The sequence below is a fragment of the Canis lupus genome, chromosome 34, assembly GCF_048164855.1.
Source record: "Canis lupus baileyi chromosome 34, mCanLup2.hap1, whole genome shotgun sequence".
In the NCBI taxonomy this organism is placed as follows: domain Eukaryota; kingdom Metazoa; phylum Chordata; class Mammalia; order Carnivora; family Canidae; genus Canis; species Canis lupus.
This window is the reverse complement of record NC_132871.1, coordinates 15,339,853-15,365,012: the sequence shown is the minus strand read 5'-3', so window position 1 is coordinate 15,365,012 and position 25,160 is coordinate 15,339,853. Positions and strand designations below refer to the sequence as shown.

General features: G+C 40.0%; 1 long non-coding RNA gene across 1 annotated transcript in view; it reads left to right on the top strand.

Moving 5' to 3' along the window:
• The first annotated feature begins 1,220 nt into the window (after positions 1 to 1,220).
• The window catches only part of LOC140624157 (uncharacterized), a 37,126-nt gene continuing 13,186 nt past the window's right edge, over positions 1,221 to 25,160 (top strand). Inside the window, exon 1 of the long non-coding RNA XR_012023681.1 lies at positions 1,221 to 1,417. This is a non-coding gene — a long non-coding RNA (uncharacterized lncRNA). The remainder of the gene's footprint in view (positions 1,418 to 25,160) is intronic.

The following is a 25,160-nucleotide window of genomic DNA, read 5'->3' as shown; positions in this document are numbered from 1 at the left end:
GTGCTTCCCCCCTGCGGGCCCCGGCTCCGCCGGCGAATGTTCCCGAAGCGCACCCGCGTGGGGCGGCCGGCTGGGCCCCGCACCGGCTGGGGAGTGAGCGGCGTGGCCCGGGGACGAGGCCCAGCCGAGCAGCAGCCACGCGGGGTAGGCGGGCCGCCGGCTGCTGTGGGGTCGGGGCCGCGGAGCCAGGGCCTCCCGGGTCAGCTTGGCGGGGCGGGGAGCGGAGGGCTCGCGCCCCGAGGGTCCGGGAGCACAGGCCCCTGAGCAGGCGGAGGCCCTCGGCCCTCGGAGCCTGGACGGCGGAGGGTCGGCCTGGGCACCGGGTGGGGGGCGGGGGGGCAGGCGAGGAGGCCCGGCTCCCCGGACCCAAGCCAGGCCTCGCGAGCCCCGGGCCCTGCCCTGACCCTGGGGTGGGGCCGGTCGCCCTCGGCTGCGCGGTCCCTGGAGGTCGCGGAAGGGCCCGAAGCCCGTGCACGGAGCCCTCGCGCCTTCTGCAGCCGAGCCCGCCCTTGACCCGGCCACGGAAGCGACTCCCCACCGGTGCTGCTCGGCCCTGCTTGCTTAAAAAAGCAATTTTTAAAAAATAATAATTGATTAATTAATTAATCAAAATAAAATAATAACTCCTGATGCCTCCAGATCAGGTAAAGCAGCTTGGGGGACCTTGGCGGTCTTTCCCCCTCAATCCCTCATTTTATTTTAAAGATTGTATTTATTTATCCATGAGAGAGAGAGAGAGGCAGAGACACAGGCCGAGGGAGAAGCAGGCCCCACGCAGGGAGCCCGACGTGGGGCTCGATCCCGACCCCGGGTCTCCGGGGTCACGCCCTGGGCCCAAGGCGGTGCTAACCGCTGAGCAGCCCCCCCCCCAGGCTGCCCACGATCCCGCATCTTATAAATGAAGGTGCTGAGCTGTGGAGAGGGTGAGTGCGGCCCTCAGGCCCCGGCGCTGGGCCTGTGTCCAGGTGGGAGAGGAAGCCCCATTGGCTCCTGGAGCGTGGCCACTACCTGGGCCCCCGAGCGAGGGCGGCTCACAGCCCGGAGGGGACACGCAGGCCACTCAGGCCCCTGGAGCCCTGGGCAGGGCGAGCTCAGCGCGGGCCCTATGCGCCTCCCAGGGGTGCTCTTAAGGCAAACCAGAGCTAAGGGAACCCTCACTTTTTTTTTTTATCAGAATTTTAAATGCCAATGATTTTCCTTTTTTTTTTTTCCAACAGTAAGACTGGTGCAGTCAGTCATCAGGACTCTTGGTTGTGCCAAGAACCCAACAGAAACCAGCCTGGTCAGATGGGGGCCACTTAAAGGCAGGCGCCTGCAGCGAGAGGGGAGCCGGGAGCCCAGGCCGCAGCCCCCTTTGGGCACTGCTGTCCTTCTGTCGCCACAGGCCAGCAGAGAAGTGAGTGAAGAGATGATTGAGGTGAGAAAGTGCAACAACGAGACCCTGGAGGGAAGGCCCCCAAGTCACACCCACCTGTGGTCTTACCTTGGTAGCAGGCACCATGTCTGGTTTAACTGGCTCTGCAGTATCTAGAACATCCCTGACTCAGCAGGCACTTAATGTCCACTGAATGAGTGACCCCCAGGATCTGTCCTCATCTAGCTTGGAGTCTAGCAGGGGGACCCAGATGGCACTGAGTCCATGTGGTAAATGCACAGCTCCCTGCCTCCACCCCACTGTGTCCATCTCTAGGCCGGGACTCAACAGAGAGGAGGGAGGAGCACACCTACCCAGGGGGAGTACACAGAGGATGGCCACATCCTCCCTCCCCAGGGGAGAGCCCTCTGTGGGGGGACAGCTGTGTCCAGCAGGAGGCGGTGTACTGTGGGTGTGAGCCACAGTGACTAGAGGCATGGACGGCTCACACCTGCTGCTCTGCTTCTCACAGAAGCTCTAGGCTCACTATGTCCTGTCTAATGGGGGCAGGGTGGGGGGGCTGAGAAACGGAATTTTGTTTGTTTTAGGGTTAGGGACTTAGCTGTCTTGCTCAAGAATAAACAGTAAGTTATGGGCAGGAATTGAAGAGTATTTGATGGGATTTTCACTTTCATTTTCAGAGCTTTATTCTTTTACTTACAAGTTGGGAGAAATAATAAAAGTTCTCAATACTGAGGAAAAAAAATACTTGTAATATCTGAGCATATCAGAAACTAGCAACTCTGCTTTATTTTAGGAGAACAGAGTGTTGTCTGGAGAGAACTGCGTTTGATAAAATATTGGCAAACGTGTTAAAAGAATACTATGGTAGTATCAGTAATATCATCGAGGGATTTAGGAAGTTCATACGTGTAATAAAAATGACACAACTTATTTGAGAACCTTGTTAGAGAATTACCAAGGAAAGATTTTTAGTTTAAATGATTTCCTATTCTTCAAGGCTAACATTTTGTCCTAAAGTCTCTCTTGAAGAGTCAAGGAGAATGGACAGGATTAAAGTATATCTATTAGCTTCTTCAGATGAGGATGCCGTAAATACCTGGAGTGTTGCCAGCTTTTGTCGCTGCCTAGGATATGGTTTGTGCTTCTGAAAATCGTGAAGAGGTTTTATAGTGAAATGATCTTAGTTATTTTATGCTGGAGTAGCATACACCTTTGGATTTTTCTATGGACTTCTTTTTATTTTTAATTTTTTAGTAGCACCAGATTATGGTCTTACCACAATGTAATTTCACATTTATGTGCGTGATTCGTTTAATTTTTTTTCTTTTAAAGATTTTATTTATTTATTCGTGATAAAGAGAGAGAGGCAGAGACACAGGCAGAGGGAGAAGCAGGCTCCATGCAGGGAGCCCGACGTGAACTCTGATCCTGGGACTCCAGGATCACGCCCTGGGCCAAAGGCAGGCGCTAAACAGCTGATCCACCCAGGGATCCCCCTGATTCGTTTAATTGATACCTGTCTCCACTATCGGACTCTGTGTTCCACAAGAACATTTTTCTGCTTCTTTCTGTAACCTCAGAGCCTTGAAGAGTTTTGCATAGAGTATATGCTCCATAATTTTTGATGAATGATTTAGGGACTTAGGGGAGGTTTTTAGGCTAGATCACTATTCATTTTAGAGCATCCCTAAGTACATTATTTTCTAAATGCTCAGAAAGCATTGTTAAAAGCAAAAGCAAAACAAAACAAAAACATTGTAATGGATGGAATTGTCATTTAGTAACCTATGGCTTTTTTTTTTTTTTTAAGACTTTATTCACTTACTCATGAGAGGCAGAGACACAGGCAGAGGGAGAAGCAGACTTCCTGTGGGGAGCCCGATGTGGGACTCAATCCCCGAACCCTGGAATCATGCCCTGAGCTAAAGGCAGACACTCAACCACTGAGCCACCCAGGAGTCCCAGCAACCTATAACTTTTAAGTAATACCTTTTTTCATTTTTGAAAATATTTCTTTGATTTACTTAAATTTATTCATAACTAAAAGCACTTAGATATGTTATTTGCAGATGGAGAAAGTGGGATGAAGTAATTTTTTATTGAGATATAATTGACCATGACATTCGTTTCAGGTATAATGACTTCATATTTGTATATATTACAAAATGATCATCAAAATGTCTACTTAAAATCTGTCACCATACATAGTTACAGATTTTTTTCCTTATGTTGAGAACTTTTAAGATCTACTCTCCTGGGAACTTTATTTCAACTTTGTATATAATAGAGTATGAACTATAGTCACCATCCTGTACATTACATCCTCATAATTTATTTTACAACTGGAAAGCCAACCAACTTGTACCTTTGGTCCCATTCATCCATTTCAACATTCCCCGCCTCTGGCAACCTCCACTCTCTTCTCAATATATATGAGCTTTGGGTTGTTTTTGTTTGTTTCTGCCTTTTTGTTTTTGGGGTTTGGTTTTATTTTGTTTAGATTCCACCTATAAGTGAAATCTTACGATTTTGTCTTTCTATGTATGACTTATTCACTTACCATAATGTACTCAAGGTTCATCCATGTTGTTGCAACTGGCAAGATTTCCTTCTTTTTTATGGCCGAATAACATTCTCTCGTGTCCGCACCTTTTCTTTATCTGTGCGTTCATTGATGGACACAGGTTGCTTCCATGTCTTGGCTGCTATAAATAATGCTGCAACAAACATGCCCCGAGCTAAAGGCGGATTGCAGGTATCTTTTCAAATTAATGTTTTTGCTTTCTTGGGTAAGTACCCAGAACTGGAGTTCCTGGATCATACAGTAGCTACATTTTTATTTTTTATTTTTAGAAACTTCCGTACTATTTTCCACAGTGCACCAATTTGCATTCCCACCAACAATGCACGAGGATTCCCTTTGATCTACACCCTCACCAACACTTGCTATTTCATGTCTTTTTGTAAGGTGCCATTCTAACAGGTATGAGGTGGTATCTCATTGTGGTTTTGATGTGCATTTCCCTGATGGTGAGCGATGTTGAGCAACTTCTCATGGATCTGTTAGCCATCTGGATGTCTTCCTTGGAAAAATATCTATTCAGATCCTCTGCTCGCTTTAAAATTAGATAATTTGTTTTTATGCTATTGAGTTCTAGGATATGTTCTTGATATGTTTTGGATATTAACCCCTCATAAGATACATGATTTGCAAATATTTTCTCCCAGATGATAGGATGCCTTTGAATTTTGCTCATTGTTTCCTTTGCTGTGCAGAAGGCTTTTTGTTTGATGTAGTCCCATTTGTCTTTATTTGCTTTTATTGCCTTTGCTTTTGGTGTCAGATCCACCAAATCCTCTTCTAGACCTGTGTCGAGGAGATTACTAGCTATGTTTCCTGCTAGTTTTCTGGTGTTAAATCTTAGGTTCAAGACTTTTGTCCATTTTGAGTTTATTTTTGCATATGGTGTAACACAGTGGTCCAGTTTCCTTCTTTGGCATGTGGCTGTCTCGTTTCCCCAGCACCACTTATTGAAGAGGCTGTCCTTTCCCCATTGTATATATTCTTGGCTCTTCATAAATGAACTGGTCATCTATGTGTGAGTCTATTTCTGGGCTCTCTATTCTGTTCCATTGACCTATGTGTCTGTATTTATGCCAATGCCATAGTGTGTTGATTTTTATAGTTTGTAATGTGGTTTGAATCAGAAAGTGTGATGCCACCAGCTCTGCTTTTTTACTCAAGATTGCTTTGGCAAGTCAGGGTCTTCTGCAGTTCCATACAAATTTTAGGATTGTGTGGTCTGTTCTTGTGAGAAGTGCCATTGGAATTTTGATAGGGATTGCATTGAATCTGCATATTGCTTTGGGTAGTAATGGCAATTTAATGATATTTGTACTTCCAATCTGTGAGCACAGAATATGTTTCTATTATTTGTGTCTTCATCAATTTCTTTCATCAGAATCTTCTAGTTCACAGTGGACAGGTCTTTTACTTCCTTGACTAAATTTATTTCTAGATATTTTATTCTTTTTTTTAAGATTTTATTTCTTTATTCATGAGAAGAAAAAAGAGAGAGAGAGAGAGAGGCAGAGACACAGGCAGAGGGAGAAGCAGGCTCCATGCAGGGAGCCCGACGTGGGACTCATGCCTTAGGCTGAAGGCGGCGCTAAACCACTGGGCCACCTGGGCTGCCCTATTTTATTCCTTTTGATGTAATTACAAATAGGATTATTTTTCCTTCTCTTTCTGATAGTTCATTATTACTGAATAGAAACGCAACAGGGTTTTTTTTGTATATTGATCTTGAATCCTGCAACTTTATTGAATTTGTTGTTTAGTTCTGACAATTTTTTGGTGAAGTCTTCAGGGTTTTTACATATAATATGTCATCTGCAAACAGTGACAGCTTCTTCCTTTCTGATACAGATGCCTTTTATTTTTCTTGACTAATTGCTCTAGATCAGACTTCGTTTGGTACTTTCTTACGTTTTCTCTCTCTCTCTATTCTTCTCCCAAGTTCAGTGAACTTCTTTATACTATTATTTTGAACTCTTTGTCAGGTAAATCACTTATCTCTATTTCATTAAGAATTTTCTCTCTGAGATTCTATCTTGTTCTGTAGTCCTTGGTTTCTTCACTTTCCTTGACATGCTGTCTTTCTCTTTCTTTCTTTCTTTGAGATTTTATTTATTTGAGAGAGAGAAAGAGAGAGAGAGAGAGGGCACACCGACAGGGGGAGGAGTGGAAGGTGAAGGGAAAAAGAATCTCAACCAAACTCCACACTGAGTGTGGAGCCCGGCATGGGGCTCTATCTCAGGACCCTGAGATCATGACCTGAGCCAAAACCAAGAGTCAAATGCTTAACCAACTGAGCCACCCAGATGCCCCAATGCTGTGTCAGTTTCTATGCATTGGATAAAACCGCCACTTCTCCCAGTTTTGAGGAATGGCCTCAACAATGCCCTAGCTCTTCACTGTCTCTTAAACCTTTCTGATTCTCCAAGCGGCCTATTTTATTTTTAATCACTCCTAGTAGGTGAGGGTATCCCAGAACCCATCATTATCCCAAAACGGGAGGATCTCAGCACCTAGATTCAAGCTGATTGGAAGCCAGACCCTGAGGCAGCTACACTAAAGTATGCAAATATATACAGTCCTGTAGGACCACAGGCAGAAGTCCCACTGGCCTCCAGTGCCTGGGGACCTAGAGGTGTCCAAAGGCACCAGTCACCCAAATTTGGGCACCAGACAAGTGTATCCTTCTTTTCTGGGAGGTCTCAGAAAGGGATCACAGTCAGCTCTTCAGTGTGTGTTCAGTTAGAAGCCTGCCCCTCAGACTGCAGCTATGATCATAGACTAATCAGCCTCTTTCACAGAAAGATTGGGCTGCTGGATCTATTGCCTCTTGTTGTGCCCTGGTGGGGGGAGCCACTGAAGGACCCTTTTCTGTTGCTGACAGCCCTGTGGGACCCACAAGGGCGAGCCCCACTGGCCACCAGGCCAGGTGACTTAGAGGTGTCTCCTAGCAGCAGCTGCAGCAATTAGAGAAGGGTATAAGCTCCTTTCAGGGAGATACCAGTAAGCTGGAGCAGAGGGCGAGCACAGGATTACACCCACCAGCCTCCATTCCCTGAGAGCACCCCCACAGGCCTCTCCATGCATGCCAGACCTCAAGCCTGCCCTCAGGCCGAAGCTCTTGGCAAGCAAACAGGCCTTTCTCACAGAAGGACTTGCAGTGTGTTTCAGTTTGCTATCTGTGCAGTGCCCTGAGGGCGGTAGCCTGCCAAGGACTCTCTCTCCAAATACGCGAGTCCCGTGCAGCCTAAGAACTCAGCCCTCCCGGCCACCAAAGCCAGGTGCTCAAGTGTTATCCCGTGGGTGGGTCACCAGAGGAGTATGAACTCCTCTCCAGGAGTGGTGGCCCTCTAGAGTGTGGCAGAGGGAGAGCATCCCGGCCTCACCATCCCAGGTCTCCAGGAGGGTCTGCAGCCCTTAGATGTGTGCTTAACTAGAAGCCTCCACAGCCTGCAGCAGTTCCATGAGCTGAGGGCCTGTTTCACAGAAAGACTAGGATGCCTGGACTGTTGCCTCTTGCTGTGTGCCCTCAGGGTGGCAGCCATTTAAGAGCTCTCCTTTGGTTACAGTGGGTCAGGCGGTCGGGTTATGTTTTCTGGACAACCCCACGTGGGTACTATATGGAATGTTCCTTGTACCTTTGGCTCACACAGCTTTCTTGATCCTGGTGTCAGTATGCACACCTGGAGTTCCCATCTCCTTCATGGCAAAGTTTCTGATTTGAGTGCACAAGTGACATGCTTCTTGCACATCCACTCCATGGACGTGCTTGTCACTGTTGATGGTGTGTTTTCTGGTTACGACTTCACTGAGGGCAGGATCTTCTTCTCACCACCCTCCTTTGCAGAAGCCATTCTGCTAGGTCCTGGTTGGAAAGGAAGAACAATAGTTTTTGTTTTTTTGTTTTGCTTTTAAACATTTATTTAGTCATTAATTCCTTCATTCAAATAAGTAATCTTAACACCCAGCATGGGCTTGAACTCACAACCCTGAGATCAGGAGTCCCATGCTCTCACAGCTGAGCCAGCCAGCCACCCCAGAACTTTATTATTTTTTTTATTTTTTATTTTTTTAAATTTTTATTTATTTATGATAGTCACACACACAGAGAGAGAGAGGGAGGGAGGCAGAGACACAGGCAGAGAGAGAAGCAGGCTCCATGCACCAGGAGCCCGACGTGGGATTCGATCCCGGCTCTCCAGGATCGTGCCCTGGGCCCTGGGCCAAAGGCAGCGGTTTGGCAACCGCTGCACCACCCAAGGATCCCACCACCCCAGAACTTTAAAACTGTTGTTTTAAACTGGATTTTGACACTCACAAAATAAAGAAATAGGACTTTCCAATCCCATTTTACAGATTCCATTCAGACCTGGAAAGAACTATGTGTATTTTTACTCAAGTGGGTCTTGGATCCCTGGTGGTTAAGCAAAACCTTTAAAATACCCCAATATGATACAGTTGCTTTTCGGTTAAGATAATTGAGTATCTCACTAAATAACTTCATAAGTGTGAAAAGGTTCTATCAAAATCTGTGGAAGTCAAATGTACTTTTTCTTCGGTATTCCACTGTAAATGAATTGAAGACTTTGCCCTGCTATTACTTTTGTCACTCGAAAGGTTAGTGAATAGTGTGTTGGGGATTTTAAAGTCTCTTGAACACAAATTGTAAGAGAAGGAAACATTTTTTTCTCCAGCTTTTTTTTTTTTTTTTTTTTTTTTAATTTGAGAGAGCGAGCAAGAGAGAGCACGAGCGGGGGTTGGGTAAGGAAAGGGAGAAGCAGACTGCTTCTGCTACTCTACTCTGCTTCTGCTACTCCCTCTGCTCCCCGATGGGACCCCAGGATCATGACCTGAGCAAAAGGCAGAGCTTAACCAACTGAGCCACCCAGGGACCCCTCTCCAGCTTTATTTAACTGACAAAAAAAAAATGTTTTAAATATTTATTTATTTATTCATGAGATACAGAGAGAGAGGCAGAGACACAGGCAGAGGGAGAAGCAGGCTCCATGCAGGGAGCCCAATGCGGGACTCGATCCTGGACCCTGGGATCATGCCCAGAGCTGAAGGCAGACGCTGAGCCACCCAGGTGTCCCTTAACTGACAAAATTGTATATATTTCAAGTGTACAGTGTGGTGATTTGATGTCCATACACTTTGTGACATGATTACCACTATCATGTCACTCATCATAACACTCATCACCTCACATAGTTATTTTACTTTTTGTAGTAAGAATACTTAAGATCTATTCTCTTAGCACATTTCAAGTTTTCAATACAGTTATTAACTGTAGTCACCATGCGGAACATTATATACTCAGAACTTTTCTTATGACTAACGGCTTGCACCCTTTGACCAGCATCTCTCCACCTTCCCCACCGTCCCTGCTCCAGGCCCTGGAAACAACCACTAGACTGTGTTTACACAAGATCAACTTTGTTTTGTTTTGTTTTGTTTTGTTTTTTTAGATTTTACACATAAGTAAGATCATATAGTATTTGTTTATCATGTCATCTGCAAGCAATATTTTACTTCTTCCTTTTCACTTAGCATTCCTTTTATTTATTTTTCTTGCTAATCACTCTGGCAGGACTTCCAATACTATATTGAATAAAAATGGCAAGAGGGGGTATACTTGCCTTGTTCCTGGTCTTGAGGAAAAGCTTTCAGCTTGAATATGGTGTTAGTTGCGGGCTTGTCATTTATGACCTTTGCTGTGTTGAGATAACATTCCTTCTATACTGAATTTGTTGGAAATCTTTATCATGAAACGATGTTGAATTTTGTCAAATGCTTTTTCTGCATCGTTGAGATGATCATGATTTTTATCCTCCGTTTTATTAATGTGGTGCATCAATTTTCATAGTTTAAAGAGAAAACCAACTTTCTTTTGTCTTCCATTTTTTTCCATTTTCATTGTTCTTTTTTTTTTTTAAGATTTTATTTATTTATTCATGAGAGAGAGACAGAGAGAGGCAGAGACACAGGCAGCGGGAGAAGCAGGCTCCATGCGGGGAGCCTGACATGGGACTTGATCCCCGGTCTCCAGGATCACGCCCTGGACTAAAGGCGGCGCTAAACCGCTGAGCCACCAGGGCTGCCCCATTTTCATTATTTTTCATTTTAGCTTTCAAATATACACATGAGAAAATATTGGTCTGCACTCCGCTTCCCTACTCTCTTCTCTTCTCTGTTTGCTACCCTCTGTAAAATTATTATTGTCAAGGTTGCCAGTGGTTTTGCTGCTAAATCCTACCTTGTGATGCTTGTCCCACTGATTACTTGAAAATATTACACATATCAACATTCTTTTTTTCAATTTGTTTATTTATAGCCAGAAGTTTGTAACCTCTTTTGCCCATTTTGCCTACCGTCCAACTCCTTGTCTCTGACAGCCACCGGCCTGTTCTCTGTTATCTATAGACTTGGGGTTTTGTTATTTTGTTTCTGTTTCTATTTTTGTTTTATTTCAGATTTCACATATAAATGAGATTGCAGAATATTTATCCTTCTCTCTCTTACTTATTTTAGCATTTAGGTTTGTCTATCTGTGTTGTTGCAGATGACAACATTTTCTCTTTTTTATGACTGAATAAGATTCCACTGTGTGTATGTGTGTGTGTGTGTGTGTGTGTGTGTGTGTGTGTGTGTTTTAGTTTTATTTTGAATTTATTTTTAAGATCTAGCAAGAGTTCCTAAGTTCTGTATCCCAGTCTGGACACTGACCATGGAAAAATAGATGCCTTTCTGTGCTAACGGCTGTTGATGCGTGCCATGCTCCTTGACTTTGCCATTCTGAAACACTACTATTATGTCCGTGTTCTGGATGGTGGACAGGTGGTGGGCGGTCATGATGAGGTCCGGCTTTCTCAGGCTTTGTCCGGGGCTTCTTGGACAATCTTTTCACTTTCGGTGTCCAGAGCTGATGTAGCTTCATCCAACAATAGGATTTGAGGTTGTTTGATGAGGGCTCGAGCAATAGCAATCCTCTGTTTTTGACCTCCTGAGAGCTGAGTTCCCTTATCTCCCACTCTTGTTTCATGTTTATGGGGTAGGGTCTTGATGAAAGGATGTATGTTGGCTGCTCTGGCTGCATTCACAATTTCATCCTGTGATACAGCCTGACTATTGTCTCCATAGGCTATATATATATACACACATACATACCACATTTTCTTTATCCATTCATCCAGTGATGGACACTTATGTTGCATCCACGTCTTAGCTATTGTAAATAATGCTGCTATGAACATGAGGTACATATAGCTTTTTGAGTTACTGATTGCCTTTTGTTTGGGTAAATATCCGAAGTGCAATGACTGGATCATATGGTAGTTGTATTTATAATTTTTTGAGGACTCTCCATACTATTTTCCATAATGGCCACACCAACTTGCATTCTTATCCAAAGTGTGTGAGGGTTCCCTTTTCTCCATATCCTCACCAACACTTGTTATTTCTTGTCTCTTTGATGATAGCTATTCTAACAGATGTGAGGTGATATCTCACTGCAGTTTTGATTTGTGTTTTCCTGATAATGATGTTGAGCATCTTTTCATGTGTCTATTGGACATCTATTGGCCATTGAAGAAATGTCTGTTCATGTCTTCTGCCCATTCTAAATTGGATTAGCTTTTTGGTGTTGAGTTGTATGAGTTTTTTTTATATATTTTGGATACTAATCCCTTATTGGATATATCATTTACAAATATCTTCTCCTATTCAGTAGTTTCTCTTTTTGTTTTGTTGATTGTTTCCTTCACTGTACAAAAGCTTTCTGTTTTGATGTCCTAATAATTTATTTTTGCTTTTATTTCTCTTGCCTTAGAAGACCTATCTAGAAAAATGTTGCTACAAGAATGCCTTTTAATTTTGTTAATCATTTCCTTTGCAGGCAGAAGCTTCTTCATTTGATGTAGTTCCACTTGTCTATATTTGCTTTTGTTTCTTTTGCTTTTGGTATCAAATCCATAAATGCTCACCAAGACCAGTGTTCAGGAACATATCGCCTGTGCTTTTTTCTAAGCTTCTATGGTGTCAGGTCCTACACTTAAGACTTTCATCCATTTTGGGTTTATTTTTGTGTATGCCATAACACAATGGTGCAGTTTCATTCTTTTGCATGTGGCTGTTTTTCCCAGCACCACTTGTTGAAGAGATTGTCCTTTCCCCATTGTATACTCTTGGCTCTTTGCTATAAATGAATTGACCGTGTGTGTGCATTTATTTCTGGGCTCCCTATTCTGTTCCACTGATCTATGTATCTGTTTTTATGCCAGTACAATACTGTTTTGATTACAATAGCTTTAAAATAGAGTTTGAAATCAGTGAACTTGATGCCTATAGCCTTTTCTTTTTCTCAAATTGTTTTAGCTATTTAGGCGGGTCTTTTGTAGTTCCATACAAATTTTAGGATTTTTCTTCAGTAAAAAATGCTGTTGGTATTTTGATAGGGATTGAATCTGTAGATTGCTTTAGATTGTATGGACATTTTAACGATATTCTTCTAATCCATGATCATTGTATATCTTTCCATTTATTTGTGTCCTCTTCAGTTTAATTCACAAATGAATGTCATACTTTTCTGAGTACAGGGTTTCCACCTCTTTGGTTAAGTTTATTCCAAGGCATTTTATTCTTTTTTTTAAAGATTTTATTTATTTATTCATGAGAGACCGAGAGACAGAGACACAGGCAGAGTGAGAAGCAGGTTCCATGCAGGGAGCCCGACATGGGACTCAATCCGAGATCCGCTGGATCACGCCCTGGGCAGAAGGCAGTGCTAAACAGCTGAGCCACCCAGGCTGCCCTGTTTTATTCTTTTTGATGCAATTGTAAATGGAATTGTTTTAATTTCTCTTTCTGGCAGTTAATTATTACTGAATAGAAATGCAACAGTTTTTTTGGGGGGGGGGTTTTGATATATCTATTTTGAATCCTACAATTTTACTTTGAATTTGTTGATTAGTTCTAACAATTTTTTGGTGAAGTCTTTAGGCTTTTTACATGTAATATCATGCCATCTGCAGATAGTGACAGTTTTACTTCCTTTCTGTTATAGGTGCCCTTTTTTTTTTTTTTTTTTTCTGGCCTACTATCTCAAATACTATCTTGGATAAGAGTGGTAAGGAAAAGCTTTCAGGTTTTCACTGTTGATTATGTTAGCTGTTGGTTTTTCATTTATGGCTTTTATTATGTTGAGGTACATTCCCTCTATGTTTTGTTGAGTTTTTTAAATCATTTTTGGTTGATACTGAATTTTGTCAAATACTTTTTCTGTAAACACTGAGATGATTATATGATTTTTATCCTATATTTTGTTAATGTGGTATATTACAACACATTTTTTTGTATGTTGAACCATCCTTGCATCCCTGGAATAAATCCTGGTTGATCATGGTGTGTGATCTTGTTTTTTTTTTAATTTTATTTTTTTTAAAGATTTATTTATTTGAGAGAGAGAAGAGTGAATGCACACAAGTGGGGAGAGGGGCCGAGAAAGAGAAACTCTCAAGCAGAATCCCCACTAAGCATGGAGCCCATTGTGGGACTCAATCCCAGGATCCTGAGATGATGACCTAAGCCAAAAATCAAGAGTCAGTCACTCAACCAACTGAACCATCCAGGCACCCTGGTGTATGATCCTTTGTATTGTATTAGGTTTGCTAACATTTTGTTGAGAGTTTCTGCATCTGTCTTTATCAAGGATTTTGGCCTATAATTATTTTTTCTTGTGTTGTCCTCTGGTTTTAGTATCAGGGTAATGTTAGCCTTGTAAAACAAGTTCAGAAGTGTTGCTGAATATCAGGTAGAGTCCGCCAGTGAAGCCATCTGGTCCTGGAATTTTGTTTGTTGGAAGGCTTTAATTCCTGATTCAATCTCCTTACTAGTAATTGTTCTGTTCAGATGCTCTATTTCTTCATTATTCAGTCTTAGTAGGTTGCATGTTTCTAGGAATCTATCCATTTCTTTTGGTTGTCAAATTTATTTGACATATGTTTTTTCTAGTAGGTTTTTATGATTCTTAGTATATTATCTGTTCTGTCTCCTCTTTCATATCTGATTTTATTTGAATTTGTTTTCCTTGATGAATCTAGCTAAAGGTTTGTCAATTTTATCTTTTCAAAGAACCAGCTCTTAGTTTCATTGATATTTTTCATTGACCTTTTACCTTCTATTTCTTTTATTTCCACTCTAATTTTCGTTATTGCCCTCCTACTAACTTTGAGCTTTCTTTTTTCTGCTCTTTTTTCTAGTTCCTCTAGTTAGGTTGTTTACCTCATTTATCACTATGAACTTTCCTTTAGAACTGCTTTTGCAGGGCGCCTGGGTGGCTCAGTTGGTTAAGCGTCTGCCTTTAGCTCAGGCATGATTCCAGGGTCCTGGGATCGAGTCCCACATCAAGCTGCCTACTCAGTGAAGAGCCTGCTTCTCTGTCTCTCTTCCCCCTTTTCCCCACTCATGCACATACATGTGTGTGTGCCCTCTCTCTCACTCTATCTCAAATAAATAAATACAATCTTTTAAAATATTTTAAAAACTGCTTTTGCTGCATCCCAGAAGTTTTGGTATGTTGTATTTACACTTTCATTTGTCTTGAGGTATTTTTTTTTCTTTTGATTTCTTTTTTTGACCCATGTCCAGTAGCATGTTGTTTAATCTCCACATATTTATGAATTTTCTAGTTTTTTCATATAATTGATTTCTAGTTTTGTGCTATTGTGGTTGGTAAAGATGCTTAATATGATTTGTCTTCTTAAATTGATTAAGGCTTGTTTTGTGGCCTAATATATGATCTATTCTGGAGAATGTTGCATGTGCACTTGAGAAGAATGTATATTCTGGGTTTTGGGGGGATGGAATGTTTTGTGTATATCTGTTAATTTCTTCTGGCCTAATGTGTCACTTAAGGCTGATGCTTCTTTTTTTTTTTTTTTGGTCTGGATGGTTTATCCATTGATGAAAGTGGGGTATTAAGGTCCCCTACTGGGGCACCTGGGTGGTACAGTGGTTGAGTGTCTTCCTTTGGCTCAGGTCATGATCCTTGGGTCCTGGCATCAAGTCCCATAACAGGCTGCTCATGGGTGGGGGGTGGGGGGGCTGCTTCTCTCTCTGCCTATGTCTCTGCCTCTCTCTGCGTGTCTCTCATGAATAAACAGGCAAAATCTTTAAAACAAACAAACAAACACTGCTTTAAAAAAAAAAAAGAAGTCCCCTACTTCTATTGTATTACTGTTTTTTCCTTTAGATTTGTTAATATTTACTTTATATACTTTAGGTGCTTCTATGTTGGGTGCATAGTTATTTAAAATGTTATGTCCCCTTATTGAATCGATTGTTTATCACTGTTACACTCTTATCTTTTATTACAGTCTCTATTTTATTTTATTTTATTTTATTTTATTATTTTATTTTATTTTTTACAGTCTCTATTTTAATGTCTATTTTTGTCTAAGTAGAGATACCCACTTTATTTCTGGTTTCCATTTGCATGGAATATCTTTTTCCATTTATTCACTTCTAGTCTATGTGTGTCATTATATCTGACATGAATCTCTTTTAGGTAGCATTTAGGTAAGTCTTGTTTTTTATTCATTCAGGTACTCTATGTCTTTTGATTGGATAATTTAGTCCATTTACATTTAAGGTAATTATTGTCATATATGTACTTACTGCCATTTTGTTCATTGTTTTCTGGCTCTTCTGTAGTTCTTCAGTTCCTTTCTTCTTGCTCTCTTTTGTGATTTGATTTTCTGTAGTGTTATGATCCCTTTATCTTTTGTGTATCTATTATAGGTTTTTGCTTTTTTTTTTAAAGATTTTATTTATTCATGAGAGACACAGAGAGAGAGGCAGAGACATAGGCAGAGGGAGAAGCAGGCTTCCTACATGGAGCCCAATGTGGGACTTGATCCCAGGACCCCGGGATCACAACCTGAACCAAAGGCAGATACTCAACCACTGAGCCACCCAGGCATCCCTATTATAGGTTTTTGCTTTCTAGTTACCATTAGACATGCTCAATGTCTTATAAATTTTTTTTACCAATAACTGCATATATACACATATATAGAGAATATATACTTTATATTTCTGTGAAGGAAGCTCATAGGCATAAAATTTTAAAAATCCTTACTGATGAAGTTAAAATTGTTCAAAAAATTAATAAATTGTTTCATTGGTTCAGCAACCACCACGGTGTTAGTTAATATTCACAGTGGCTTAAACATAAATAATCTTGAGATCCAAACAAGATCATTAAAGTGAAGAAGAAAAGGATAGAACTCTGGAAACAGATACCAGTAAAGTCTCCAACTCACAATAGTCATGTGTCTTAGATGTGCAAGTCACTGGATATGCAAACTTCCAAAGAGCTGTAGGTACTGGAGCGAAGAAGGAAGTTATTTATGGAAACAGGTATATGTCATTGGTGACAGGCAGGGTTCATACTAAGTAGTTATGCACAGATATGAAGTAAAATATAGAAATACTTCAACATTGGTTAATAAATGGCTGCTGCCTCAAATCTTCTGAGCTCCTCATCCCAACTGCTCTCACCCTTCTTCAAGGTGTACCACAATGACTCTGAGATAGGGGCCTCTTAACCCTCTCCTGCAGAGGGTCAGAACCCATGCCATATCAGTTGGAGAAACTTTTGAGCCCAGTTCTGGTGCCAGGTGCCTACAAAGCAGGTGCTATTAGTATAAACAGTTTACAGATTCAGAAGGTAAGCCTAGAGAGATCAGTGGCTTATCTAAGGTGACACAATTATTAAGAAAGCCTGGGATGAAAAGCTAGGTCTGATTTCTTTTCTTTTCTTTTTTTTTTTTTTAATATTTTATTTATTTATTCATGAGAGAGAGAGAGAGAGAGAGAGGCAGGCACACAGGCAGAGGGAGAAGCAGGCTTCATGCAGGGAGCCTGATGTGGGACTCGATCCTGGGTCTCCAGGATCATGCCCTGGGCTGAAGGTGACGCTAAACTGCTGAGCCACCCGGGCTGCCCAATAATAGCTTATTCTACAAGGTATTAAAAGTGGTGGGCATGGTTCTAAGTACTTTATATATTTGAACTTGTTTATACCTTACAACCACAATATAGTGGGTACTATTATCCTCATTTTCAGATGAGGAATCTGAAACATGGGTAGTAAGTAACAGTTGACATTTGGACCCAAAGAATCTGGTTCCAGAATCTGATTTCTTACTAGTATATTGTATTGTCCTTCTTAAAACAGTCACATGTATGTAGATAAAGTATATTCCTCATATTTTAAATGATGATTTCTGGGTAAAAACCATGCATTTTGGTCCTAACTAAAAATAATTCTTCTAAGTTCTTCTCTGGCTCTATGCAGTTTTTTGAAGTTGGTTTATACACATTTACTCAAATCTTTCCCATTCAAAACTTAAAAATTCCTGGGGGGGGGGTCATTAAAAATGGGTGGGGAGATAGGTGAAAGCAGGGTAAAGTAAATGAAGATGTGTACATTCTAGAAAATCTAATTCAAACAAGTCACTAAAACACTTTTATTTTTCTGAGCCATATTTTTATTTAATCTTAATTTTTTAAAAGATTTTTTATTTATTTTATTCATGATAGAGAGAGAGAGAGAGAGAGGGGCAGAGACACAGGCAGAGGGAGAAGCAGGCTCCATGCAAGGAGCCCGACATGGGACTTGATCCTGGGACCCCCGCATCACGCCCTGGGCCAAAGGCAGGTGCCAAACCACTGAGCCACCCAGGGATCCCCTTAATCTTAATTTTTATTTAATTTTAACCATTTTTAAGTGTACAGTTTCATGGCATTAAATATATTCACATTGTTACGCATCGATCACTATGAGTTATTTCTGGAACTCCTCATCTTATAAAACAAACTATCCACTAAGCAAAAAACTACCCATTCTCTCCTCTGCCAGTACCTGGCAACCACCATCCTACTTTCTCTCTATGAATTTTATTACTTTATGTATCTCATATAAGTGAAATCATACATTATATCCATTTTTGTGACTGGCTTATTTGCTTAACATAATGCCCGCAAGGATCATCCATGCTGTAACATATTTCAGAATTTCCTACCTTTTTAAGGCTGAATAATATTCCATTGTATGTATACCACATTTCATTTACCCATTCATCTATGGATAATGAGTTACTTCCACTCCTTGACTATTGTGAAAAATGCTCCTATGAACATCAGTGTACAAATATCTTGACAAGTCACTGTTATCACTTTTGTATAGGTACCCAGAAGTGGAATTCCTGGATAGTGTAGCAATTACATTATTTTTTGAAAAATCATTTTATTTTTTTATAGCAGAGACACCATTTTACATTTCCATCAACAGTGCCTAAGTATATCAATTTGTTTACAACCTTGTGAACACTTGTTATTTTCTGGATTACTTTTTAAGCTGAAGTATAATTGAAATACGCTATTATTTTAGTTTCAGGTGTACCATATATTGATTTGACATTTATATGAAATGTTCACCATTATAAGTATAGTTATCATCTGTTACCGTAAAAATATTATTGACTTCATTTATTACTTTCAACAGAGTCTTTAGGGTTTCCTACATATAGTATGTCATCTGCAAATAGTGACAGTTTAATTTCTTTTACCAATTTGGATGCCTTTTATTTCTTGTCTGATTGCTGGCTAGGATTTCTGATACTATGTTGAATAAAAGTGGCAAGAATAAATAAACATCCTTGTCTTCCTAATCTCAGAGAAAAAGCTTTTTTTTTTTTTAACATTTGTTTTTATTTAAATTCAGTTTGCCAACATGTAGTATAATACCTAGTGCTCATCCCATCAAGAGCCCTCCTCATTGCCCGTCCCTCAGTCACCCCATCCCTCCACCTACCTCCCTTTCTGTAATCCTTTGTTTGTTTCCTGAGTTAGGAGTCTCTCATGGTTTGTCTCCCTCTCTAATTTTTCCCACTCAGTTCCCCTCCTTTTCCTTATAATCCCTTTCACTATTTCTTATATTCCACATGTGAGTGAAACCATATGATGATTGTCCTCTGATCGACTCATTTCACTCAGCATAATACCCTCCAGTTCCATCCACATCAAGCAAATGGTGGGTATTCATCCTTTCTGATGGCTGTCCATTGTATGTATAGACCACATCTTCTTTATCCATTCATCTGTCGATGGACATCATGGCTCCTTCCACAGTTTGGCTATGGTGGACATTGCTGCTATGAACATTGGGGTGCAGGTGTCCCAGCATTTCACTGCATCTGTATCTTTGGGATAAATCTCCAGCAGTGCAATTGCTGAGTCATAGGGTAGCTCTATTTTTAACTTTGAGGAACCTCCACACAGTTTTCCAGAGCGGCTACACCAGCTTGCCATCCCACCAACAATGCAAGAGGGTTCCCCCTTCGCCACATCCTCGCCAACATTTGTTGTTTCCTGTCTTGTTAATTTTCACCATTCTCACTGGTGTGACTTGGTATCTCATCATGGTTTTGATTTGTATCTCCCTGATGCCAAGTGATGTGGAGCATTTTCTCACATGCTTGGTGGCCATGTGTATGTCTTCTTTAGAGAAATGTCTGTTCATGTCTTCTGCCCATGTCATGATTGGATTGTTTGTTTCTTGGGTGTTGAGTTTGATAAGTTCTTTATAGATCTTGGATACTAGCCCTTTATCTGATATGTCATTTGCAAATACCTTCTCCCATTCTGTAAGTTGTCTTTTAGTGTTTTGGTTTTTTTTAAAGATTTTTATTTATTTACGAAAGACACAGAGAGAGAGAGAGAGAGAGAGAGAGACAGGCAGAGGGAGAAGCAGGCTCCCTGCAGGAAGCCCAATGTGGGACCTAGGATCACACCCTGGGCCGAAGGAAGTCACTCAACTGCTGAGCGACCCAGGCATCCCTGTCTTTTAGTTCTGTTGACTGTCTTTAGTTCTGTTTACTGTTTCTTTTGCTGTGCAGAAGTTTTTTTTTTATCGTGATTAAGTCCCAGTAGTTCATTTTTGGTTTTGTTTCCCTTGCTTTCATAGATGTGTCTTTGCCAAGTTCAAAAAGGTTGTTGCCTATGTTCTCCTCTAGGATTTTGATGGATTCTTGTCTCACATTTAGATCTTTCAACCATTTTGAGTTTATCTTTGTGTATGGTATAAGAAAATGGTCTAATTTCATTCTTTTGCATGTAGCTGTCCAATTTTCCCAACATCACTTGTTGAGTAGACTGTCCTTTTTCCAATGGATATTCTTTCCTGCTTTGTCAAATATTAGTAGAGTTGAGGGTCCATTTCTGGGTTCTGTATTCTGTCCCATTGATCTATGGGTCTGTTTTTGTGCCAGTACCACACTGTTTTGATGATCACAACTTTGTAATAGAGAAAAAGCTTTTAGTTTTTCACCATTGAGTATGATGTTAGCTTTGTCTTCATCATAAGTGGCCTTTATTATGTTGAGGTATGTTTCCTCTAAGTCCACATTATTGAGAGTTTTTATCATGAATGGATATTGAATTTTGTCAAGTGCTTTTGCTGCATCCATTGAAATATGATTTTTATTTTTCATTTTGTTGATGTTGTGTATCGCATTGACTTATGAATATTAAACCATCCTTGCATCCCCAGAATAAATTCCATTTGATTTTTATGAATGATCCTATTGATGATATATTGTTGTTTGGGTTTCTTTTTTAAGATTTTATTTTTAAGTAATTTTTACAGCCAACATGGGCCTCAAACTCAACCCTAAGATCAAAAGTAGTATTCTCTTCCAACTGAGCCAGCCAGATGGCCCCTATTAATATATTGTTGAATGAAGTTTGCTAATAATATTTTTTTGAGGATTGTTACAACTATATCCATAAGGGATATTGGCCTATAGTTTTTGTTTTTTGTAGTGTCTTTGTGTGGATTTGGTATTGGAGTAATGCTGGCCTCATAGAATATATATGGAAGCTTTCTTTCCTATTCTAGTTTTTGGAATAGTTTGAGGAGAATAAGTATTAACTCTTTTCAAATATTTGGTAGAATTCACCTGTGAATCTGTCTGGTCCTGGATTTTTGTTTGTTGGGAGTTTTGATTATTGATTCAATTTCTTTACTAGTAATTGGTCCATTCAGATTTTCTATTTCTTTCTGATTCAGTTTGGAAGTTTGTATGTTTTTAGGAATTTATCCATTTCTTCAAAGTTGTCCAATTTGTTGGTCTAACTTTTCATAGTATTATCTTATAATCCTTTCTATTTGTGGCATTGGTTGTTACTTCTCTTTCATTTCTGATTTTGTGTCCCCCTTTTTTTTTTCTTGATGAATCTGGCTAAAGATCTATCGATTTTTTTTTTTTTTTCAAAGAATCAGCTCCTGGCTTTATTGATCTCTTCTATTTTTTTAAGTCTCTTTCATTTATTTTTGCTTTCATCTTATTATTTAATTTATTCTACTAACATTGGGCTTTGTCCTGACTTTTCTAGTACCTTTAGTTGTAAGGCTAGATTGTTAGAGATTTTTTTATTTCTTGAGGTAGGCATGGATTGCTGCAAATTTTCCTCGTAGAAGTGCCTTCTCCAATGTCCTAAGAATTTTGGACCATTGTGTTTTCATTTCCATTTGTCAACATGTTGTTTTTTTTTTTTAATTTTTTTTAATTTTTTTTAATTCTTTGATTTCTTCATTGACCCATTCAGTAGCTAGTACATTGTTTAGCCTCCACACTTTTGTACCTTTCCCAATTTTTGTGATCAATTTCTATTTTCATAATGTTGTGGTTAGAAAAGATGCATATGATTTCACTTTTCTAAAATTTATTGAGATTTGTTTTGTGACCTAATATGTGAACTGTTATCCTGGAGTTCCTGGATATCCTGTTATCTCCTATCCTGGAGAATGTTCTATATGCCCTTGAAAATAATTCTATATTTCTCTTGTATATTCTTTTGGTTTTTTGATGGAGTATTCTGTATATATCTGAAGTCCATATAGTCTAATGTATCATTCAAAGAACTTTCCAGGGCAACCCCGGTGGTGCAGCGGTTTAGCACCACCTGCAGCCCAGGGCGTGATCCTGGAGACTCTGGATCGAGTCCCACGTCAGGTTCCCTGCATGGAGCCTGCTTCTCCCTCTGCCTGTGTCTCTGCCTCTCATTCTCTCTCTGTGTCTCTATGAATAAATAAATAAAATCTTAAAAAAAAAAGAACTTTCCATATTGGTTTTCTGCCTGGATGATCTAGCCATTGATATAACTGAGGTGTTAAAGTTCCTTACTGTTGTCCTATTGCTGTCAAGTTCTCCCTTTATTTCTGTTAATATTTTATGTATTTAGATGCTCCAATGTTGGGTGTATAAATGTTTACAATTGTTACATTGTCTTGTTGGATTGACCTCTTTATCATTATGTAATGCCCTTCTTTGTCTCTTACTTACGGTCTTTGTTTGTCTGATATAAGTGCCCTACCCTGGCTTTTATTCTGCTTTCATTTGAACAGAATGTCTTTTCCAATCCCTTCACTTTCAGTCTGTACGTATCTTTAGATGTGAAGTGAGTCTCTTTAAGGCAGCATACAGAATGGGTCGTTTTTTTGTTTTGTTTTGTTTTTTTAAAAGATTTTAAAAATTCATTTATTCACGAGAGACACACAGAGAGAGGCAGGGACACAGGCAGAGGGAGAAGCAGGCTCCCTATGGGGAGCCCAATGTGGAACTCAGTCCCAGAACCCCAGGATCACGACCTGAGCCAAAGGCAGACACTCAACCACTGAGCCACCAAGGTGCCCCTGGGGCTTGTTTTTTTTTTTTTTTTTTTTTATCCATTCTGCCACCCTGTGTCATTTGATGGGAGCATTTAGGCCATGTACATTTCAATTAATTATTGATATGAACTTACTGCCATTTTGTTAAGTGTCTCTCCGTTGCTTTTGTTCTTTTCTGTCCCTTTCTTCTCTTGCTCTTTCCTTCAGATTGATGACTTTCTATAGTGGTATGCTTGGCTTTCCTTCTCTTTATTTTTTGTGTATTTATTATACAACTTCTTGGTTTGTGGTAACTGCGAAGTTCATCTATAACATCCTAAGTATATAGCAGTCTATTTTAAGTTAATGGTCACTTAAATTCAAACACATTCTGAAAGAACTGTTTTACTCCCCTACTCCACTCATGTATATGCTGTCATATTTTATATATTTTAATTCATAATTCTCTTATTATGGCCTTTTTTTCCCACTTAAAGACGTCTCTTTAACATTTCTTATAAGCCTGGTTTTAGTGTTGATGAATTCCTTAACTTTTGTTTGTCTGGAAAACTCTTTATCTTTCTGTCAATTCTGAATGATAAACTTGCCAGGTAGTAGAGTATTCTTGACTTCAGCTCTTTGAATGCATCATGCCACTCCCTTCTGGCCTGCAGTTTCTGCTTAAATAAATAAATAAATCAGCTGATGGGGGGTGTCTGAGTGGCTCAGTCAGTTCAGAATCTGCCTTTGGCTGGGGTTGTGATCTTAGGGGTCCTGGGATGGAGCCCTGCTTTGGGCTCCCTGCTCGGTGGGGAGTCTGCTGCTTCCTCTCCTGCTGTACCTGCCCCCCCCCCCGCCCCACCACACACACATACTCATGCTTTCTCTCAAATAGATAGATAAACTCTTTTTAAGAAATTGTCTGATGGGACGCCCAGATGGCTCAGTGGTTTAGTGCTTGTCTTTGGCCCAGGGTGTGATCCTGGGGACCCGGGATCGAGTCCCACGTGGGGCTCCCTGCATGGAGACTGCTTCTCCCTCTGCCTATGTCTGTGCCTCTCTGTGTCTCTATCATGAATAAATAAAATCTTTAAAAAAAATCATCTGATAGGGATGCCTGGGTGGTTCAGCAGTTGAGTGTTTGTTTTGATTAGTATTGTTTTGTAGTATAGTTTGAAATCTGGGAAATATGACATCTTCAGCTTTTTTCTTTTTTCTTTTTCTCAAGATTGGTTTGGTTATTTGGGATCTTTTGTGGTTCTGTACAAATTTTAGGATTATTCTAGTTCTGTAAAAAAAAAATGCTATTGGCATTTTGATAGGGATTGCATTGAATCTATAGTTGCTTTGGGCAGTGTGGACATTTTAACAATATTAAATCTTCCAATCCCTGAGCATGGGCTGTTTTACCATTTGTGTCATCTTCAGTTTATCAGTGTCTATTAGTTTTCAAGGGTACATGTCTTTCATTTCCTTGGTTAAATTTATTCTTGGGTATTTTTTTTATTTTATTCTATTTTATTCTTTTTGATGAAATTTTAAGTAAACTTGTTTTCTTAATGTCTCTTTTTGCTAGATATTAGTATATAAAAACACAACCAATTTCTGTGTGTTGATTTTGTATCCTGAAGCTTTACTGAATTCATTTATTAGTTCCAGTAGTTTTTAGAGTGTTAAGAGTCCTGTATATATATTATTATGTCATTTGCAAATAGTGACAGTTTAACTTCATTTGTACCAATTTGGATGTCTTTATTTTTCCTGTTTTGACTAGGACTTCCAATACTACTGAATGAATGTGGTGAGAGTGGGCATCCTTGTCTTCTTCCTGGTCTTTCAACTTTTCACTATTGTGTATGATGTTAGCTATGTTTTTTTTATATATATGGCCTTTATTGTATGAAGATATGTTCCATCTATGCCCACTTTGCTGAGACATTTTATCACAAATGGATGTTGAATTTTGTCAAATCTTTTTCTGTATCTATTGAGACAATCAAATGATTTTTATCCTTCACTTCGTTAATGTGGTATATCACATTGATTGATTGGCAGACATTGGACCATCCTTGCATCCCTGGAATAAATTCCATCTGATTGTGGTGAATGATCATTTAAATTTATTGCTGAGTCAAATTTGCTAGTATTTTGTTAGGAATTTTGCAATTATGTTTATCAGGAATATTACTCTATAGTTTTCTTTTGTGTAGTTTGTCTGCTTTTGGTATCATGGTAATGCTGGGCTCATAGAATCTATCTGAATGTTTTCGTCCTCTTCCAATGTTTGGAATAGTTTGAGAAGGATGGGTATTAACTCTTTCTCAAATGTTTAGTAGAATTCACCTCTGAAGCCATCTGGTCCTGGACTTCTGTTTGTTGGGAGGTTTTTGATTGCTCATTCAGTATCCTACTAAATTGTCTATTCTCATTTTCTTTTTTTCCCCTGATTTCAGCCTTGGGAGATGGTTATGGTTCTAGGAATTTATCCATTT